Below are 7,423 nucleotides of genomic sequence, written 5' to 3' on the forward strand. Positions count from 1 at the left end.
TTCCTTTTTTTGTCATCAGTTTCTTTTTTCTTGAAATTGCAGTTGAAATGCTATTATTTCATGTATAGTAGTAAATATTTTGTTACTTTACAAATTAAATTGGCATCGATTAGGACAGAATAATTTATTGAAATCCAATACAATTTTAGCTTAAAGATTGTCTTTTAATGTCAAAGTGAGCGTTTAGTAAAATTCAATAAATATATTTTGAGAAGTTTGACCCATAACTAAATTATCTTCCTCCCAGTACTTGTTTCTTTTTAAAAGGTGACAAACTACTGTATACCTTCTTTATCATCATCGAAGGTCTGTACCATGTCTCATCTGCGTTACCTCTGACCTCTCTCAGGCACAGCTCATTACCTTTTGCCTATGACCCTACAGTATTTTATGTATTACGTTCACATTGTAGTAGATTCACATTATGTTATGATTATTTCACATTATAGTATATTTTCATTATATTATGGTTACATTATGTCATAATCACCTTCTCTTTCTTTCTCCCTCTTTTCTTTCTTTCTTCAGTAATTTTGTGCCAGACATTAGGCAGATGATAGGGAAATACAGATAAATTAATTTGGGCTTTCACTCAGTTAGGGAAGATGTTATATGTGATTGGCTAACATTTAGATGACTTGCAATGATTCCTGACTCTTAGTAATCATGCCCTTGTGTAATTTCTTCACTTTAAGTGTGGGCTAGCTAAACTTAGTGACTCACTTCTAATGTTATAAATGTGATGGGATGTCACTTTTGTGATTAGTTATTAAAAAGACTGGATTCTGCCTTTAGGATTCTCTCTTTTTCTTGGATCACTTGTACTGGGGTAAGCAAGTTGCCATGTTGTAAAAAGTCCACTGGAGAGGTCCACTGGTATAGTTGACACCTTGATCATAACCTTGAGCCGGAACCATCCGCTGAGTCAGTCCTGGGTTCCTGACCTAAAGAAACTGAGAAAAAGAACACTAGTTGTTTTAAGCTTTTAAGTTTTAGGGCAATTTGTTCCCCAGAAAGAGATCATTAAGTGATATTGAATGTAAACAAACCGATTTATTATAACAGTATGCTAAAGTCCTCTATAGAATAATTTGGGGAAACCAAAAAACTCAGATCTATTATGATCTAGTGACACAGAAGTCTTTTGAGTTCAAACCTAAAAGATAAGGAGACTTTTCTCTAGGAAAATGATGTTGGAATGAGATGTAAGTTTTTCCAAGAAAAGGGAGTTGTACAAATTGAGGGTCTGAGATGTGAAACAGTATGACACATCAAGTAAACTGTAAGTACTTTGTCATCCTTGTGTACTGTACCAGAACATAGGATGCAATATGTAATACACATTTTGTATGCCATACTAGCTAGCAAGTTTGAATTTTTTTCTCTGGGCTCTGAGATGATAAATTGAAAACATAGTTGTTGCCTTTCACTTACCTCATTCACATGGCTGACACTCTGAGGAAGGCCCTCTTTTTTCAAGCCTGCAAGCAAACGCAGTCTTTTTTTACAATGTGCTTGAGGCAGATGTTATCAATCAGTCAACAAGCATTGGAATGAAAGATATACATTTGAGGCTTTGACAGTTACAATAAACTATCTAAAATCACACACACACACACACACACACACACACACACACACACACAGAGTAGAAAACCACCCTCCCTCCTCTCTCATCTTGGGAATTATTTGGGGTTCTTTCTAGTAGTTTTTGAGAATTTGACATGTATATTAAAATTATTTGAGCAATTCGAAGATATATCTAACTCATTGTTGAAGGTACTTTAGGGATTTGCAAAAGCAGTGATTCAATACATATTTGTAGAATTGAACTACAAATCTTGTTACACCCTACCTAGACTATCCTCAATATCTTGATTCTCTCTATTTCTCAACTTAAATGCATTAATTCAGGTACAATTGAACACCATAGAAGCTGCTTTGGTAAGGTTAGGAAGCCACAAAGAACAGACTGAGAAATGAAAAAGTGGAACCATTTTAGTGGTGATGGGAATAGTAATTAACTAGTTTTGTGTAAGAATTTGAAGATTATTTTTTACCACCAATTTCTACTCTAAAGCTAAACAATTCTTTGTATTATTGCAAATTTCTAGCATTTCAGGGTCCTTAATTGAAAAAGATGGGGACATTGACCTATTGAACATCTTCATATAATGTCATCAGTTATGCGGAGCTCCGTATTATTAGTTTGCCACTACATATTAGACCTCATCCACCAAAGAATAATATTTCTTGATGCACCTTTCTCATCTGATTCATGACCCAAGAGAATACCTTTGGAACTAACATATTACTCTTAGTCCATAGTGAAAAGAAGAAATGACTTTATTTTCACTCTATCACATTTTTGCTTTAACATTTAAATCTCCTGTGAGGTTTTGGGAAGAAACAAGTCCAGGATATACAATGTATTCTTAATGCACAGTGCCTTTGCAGTGTGTTCTGCAAGCTTACAGAGGCAAGATAATAGCAAAATACTCTACTTCTATCTCATTTTTCTTTAAACAGATAAAAGTGCGAAACCAACATTAAGAACTTACTGAGCTGTTAAGATGAATTATTTAGAATAGTACTGTTTCCATTTTTTACTTCTGTGATACAATTGTCAAAAAAGTATCTAAGTAAACAGTGTGCTTTATGTCAACCAAAGTTATTTAGCAAGTTAGAGAGCTAAGGCAAGATAAAGAATCATATTTTCTACAGATACCTGTTCATATTGCTCAGATTGCCTTTTGATTACAAGGATAACAGAATAGAAGTAGGATGTGCTAATAATTTACTTAAAACTACTTTATAGTCTCCCTATAAGCAGTAGATATTAATTTTATTAGTATACAACTGAGGGACCACATCCTTGGAAAATTCAAGTAAGTTGTCAAAAGTCATTCATAAGTGACATAAGTGGTTTCAAATCCACATGTGATTCAAAAATTTGTGCTCCTTCTATAACCAATGACAATTACATTTGAGTCTCCCATGACCCTGATGAAAAGCAGAGTTAAGCTTTGTAATAGCCTCACTGCTCTGATTAGAGTCGAATAAATCACCCATTTTGAGTCAATTGAGGTTGATGGCTAGAAACCTCATTGCATTGCCAAGTAGTTGATAAGGTCCAGTTGTGTTGATCAGATGACTTTTTCAGCAATTATCCATTCCGATGAACAAGAGAATTGATTAGACGTGAAAATAACCTAATTTTAGAAAATGAAAACAGTCTTAAACAACCCCATAGTTTCCTTCCTTTACGAAGAAGAAACTGTTTTGCTCTATCAACCAGAGAGTGAAAGCAGACAAGATCCCCATGTTTCCCTTGCTTAGTATTCACATCGTGATTTTCTTAACCACTTTTGTCAAAGATTGCCCAAAGAATCCTCTCAAATATCAAAAACCCTTGCTCCTGATCCTGAGATAAAATATGAAAACCAAATAGATGGCTGTTTTGTTTATTGTTCTGTGAAATTACATTAGGAGATGTATCTTTTTAAATTAGGAAGTAATGCATGGCTATAACTGGTTTCAACCTGTTACCTTTTTATGATTAAGGAATATTTTGCAATGTTAAAAAAGTCCTGGGGAAATGATTGTATATGTTTTATGCTGCTCCTGTCTTGGGTGTACCTGACTGTATTACACATACAGAGTCTGTGCAAAGAAAACACAGATGTGATATTGTTTGGGGAAATGCAGAACAAAGTCTAGAATACATTACAGTAATTATCTTGGATTGATTTTACGTTCACTTAACAACCTATAGAATAGGATTGTAATATGCTTTAGCATAAGGCAATTTTAGAATAGAAATTGAAAACAGGCTTTAAGAATGAGACAAAACTTTTCAAAATCTATCTGTGCTGCTTATTAGTTGTATGTATTTAAGCAAATGACTTAATCTTTATAAATAAGCAGCCTCAGTTTTTTCATATGTAAAAATGAAGTTTATTACCTTATAGGGTTATGGAGAGCATATACATCAATTGCAAAGTACATAATGGGTGTTCCATAAATAATAGTAACTCTGTGCTTGAGTGGTAAAGTGACTATTTATTTGTGCTGACTTACATATCTTTTAATAAGAAATGTGTATGATAGTAGATAGGCTAGATAACTTGTAAGAAACCCTTCAGGTTTTCTGCTCTCCACTTATAGCAGAACCCCGGAAATAGGGGAGCTTTTAATGAGTTTGTCTTCTTCTCTAGACTACATCTTTTGGTGCTTTAATATTTTTGTATCCCTTGAATATCTAGCATAGTATCTGTCATACAGGAAGGATTGATGTGTATATTTTTAAATAAAAAAAATAGTAAAGATAAGAAGACTTCTTTAAAATCCAAAGCATCTGAGAGATAAGGAACCAGAGAGCAGATTTTTAAAAATGCCTCTCAAGTGTTAAGTGCCAGTCTTCATTTATGTATCATGATATATGACAGCTAAAAAGATTGATGATAGACAAGGCTATTCTTGACCTCACTCTCCTCAACACAGAGTATACTTTGACATATCATTGCAAGTGTTTGCTAGTTGATATTGTTGGGCTGGCTGATGGCAAGAGACAGAATCTAAACTCCCTTGCTGATGTCCTTTGTCCCCAAATCCTAGAACTGAATGAACGAAATTGCCCCTCATCTACATTTTGTAGATCCTTCAATCATGCAGTGTTCTCAGAGCTTTATTTTTCAGAAAAAAATTAAATATTAGATTAAATAAATCATTAAAATAAAAAAATAAATGAAAACAAGAGTCTCAAAATTATTGACAAGAAAAATAGAAATCAAATTAAATATACAAAATTGGTCAAATAAATATATTTTATAGTAAGAAAGACTTCAATCTCCAGGTAGACCCCAATATCAGGAAAGTTTTACACCAGATAACATAATAGAGAAATGTATAAAATAACTATCTAAGTAATATAAGTACCCAGTTTTTATTCAGTATTTATTGAGGTCATGCTACGTAAAAATAATAGGCATTCATTCTATGCTTTAGCCATGATGAATTGCTTTCCTATTTCTTGACCATGCTCTCTGTCACCACCAACCCATTACAACATACTTTTTCCTCCTTCCATTTAACTTAAAAGCCTCACATGAAATGTTCTTTCTTCCAAGAAATTTTTCTTGAATCCTCTAATTCCACGGTAAGGGTTCTCCCTATATGATCTCATAGCAATTTATTCTTCATAGCATATATGAGGTAATACAATAATCATTACAAATACTAGTCAGTGTTCCCAACTAGATTCAATGGCTCTTTATGATGTTCTTTTTTAAAGTTTTGTATCATCAGCCACTGGTATAGTATCTGGTTTGTAGTAGGTGCTCAATAAACATTTGTTGAACAAATGGATGAATCAATGAGATGAAAATTTAATGACCTTGCCCTCTGAAAGATACTAATATTGCAGAGATGGCTAGAGTAAGAGTGAGAGAGATAGAGAGAGGATATCTTTAAAAAGAGTTCCAACAAAAATCTGATACTCAAACTATTGTCATAGGGGAAAGAAAGGAAGAAGTTATATCTGAGCTGGATCTTGATTGTTAAAGAGGAGTTTGACAAGTAGGTGATGCTCTGTGCTCTTCTTGTTGCTAATAAAAACAGAAATGCTGCAGGCATGAAAGCAGGAGATGCTTGGTCCATTTTTCCTTCATTCAGACACCCTCAGACTATATCTATTGTGCCTCATTCTTTTGGATGGAATTTAAACTTCCATTTTAGCCCTGTACTTCTCAGGAGCAGCCTCTCTGTACTCAGCTTTTACAAACATAGCAAAGGATATAAAAAATATCATCACAATATATTTTATATTTAAAAACTTCTATCAACGGTGCTCCCTTCAAACTAATAAACAATAAAACAAAACTTTTTTTTTTTTCCAGCAATGGTTGGTAGAATTCCACATAAAATATTTCCCATCTTTTCTACCTTCTAAATTAGTATTTTGTAAATGTAACTGTTGATTCACTGAACTTAATTTTATTTTGAAACATCAACAAAAAGTTACTTCTTCTTGGATATATGAGATCAGTCATGGTATTATAAGTCCCATGTATACTTCAAATGACAGTTTTTTAATCAACTAGGCAGTTACTTACTCTCCATAAATATAGAGTAGATAGAATTTATTCTTCAATTTCAAAACTGTCACCTACCTCATTTTTAGTACACCTCATACACTGTTGTAATTGCCATCTCGTATTAATGTACAATTGTGCTCATTTTCCACAGTTACATTTTAAAAATTAAGAGCATATAGTTTTAATCCATGAATTATTGTTGACTTTTTTTGTGTATTTTCTATCTAGTTACCTATCCACTATTTTATCCAAACAAATATCTACATGTATCATATGTTTTAAGATGAATTAAGTGTTTCATACATAGCAATGTAAAGATAGGCACTTTTATTTTGAGGAAAGTTTTATCTAGCTTTGTAAAAAAATTATTCATAAGATAAATTGTTATTATTATATTATAGCATGCATTTGTAGTAATCTTTCATTTAACCTTCATACTAGCAAAAAGAAGAAATTTGTTTTAAGTAGTTGATTTCAGTGATACAGTTCAAAATATCTTAAATGTGTTCAACTTCAAAACAAATGACTATCTCCTCTGAAGCAAAGCAAATTATAGTTATAGATGAATTTAATCTTAAATGAAAATATGGCTTAAGTGGATCTCAAAAAGAAGCAGGCTGAATAGGTATTTGAAAAAAATAATAATTTATCTGCATTTAACAACACAAAAAAAACATAATCAGACTCTAAAGAAATTGTTCTTTGAAGGAGATCCTGTTTTAACTTCTCTGGACAGCCCTCATGTTGTGAAAATATATTTGATTAGCATAGGTTGTAGGCAGTGAATGCACTAAACATTAAGACATCGCTCCTTAGAGAAGATATCTTAGTAGATAAGATCTCTGATTTTATTGTTCTGAATCATTAAACACAATGTTCCTTTTGATTTGATTCTGACTAGAAAAATGACTAACCTCCATTCCAAAAAATAGGACAATAAAAAGGCTATCATGTTGGATATCACCCATATCAATGTGAGCACATGATGGAAACCTACCAGATCATGATAAAAGGAAAAAAGACTTGCAGCATGGAGTAGTATTGAGAGCATGTTCAATAGCTTCTTTCACATAGTAAACTCTATATGAGTTTTTTTTTTCATTATAAAGGTACACAATATAAAGACATTTAAAGAAAAAGAGTTGTGAATGGTAAAGGAGTTGAAATAATATCGTAATTATATACTAATCAAAAACATCAGGGACACTACAATGTGCTAGAAATTTTAAAAATAAAAATCCATTGATTAGCTGCTACATGTGAAACATTAAAATAAACATGTTATTTTCTCCTCACTACAGCTCTATAAAGTGGTATTATTATCTTTA

The sequence above is a fragment of the Pteropus alecto genome, unplaced genomic scaffold (genome assembly GCF_000325575.1).
Source record: "Pteropus alecto unplaced genomic scaffold, ASM32557v1 scaffold14, whole genome shotgun sequence".
In the NCBI taxonomy this organism is placed as follows: domain Eukaryota; kingdom Metazoa; phylum Chordata; class Mammalia; order Chiroptera; family Pteropodidae; genus Pteropus; species Pteropus alecto.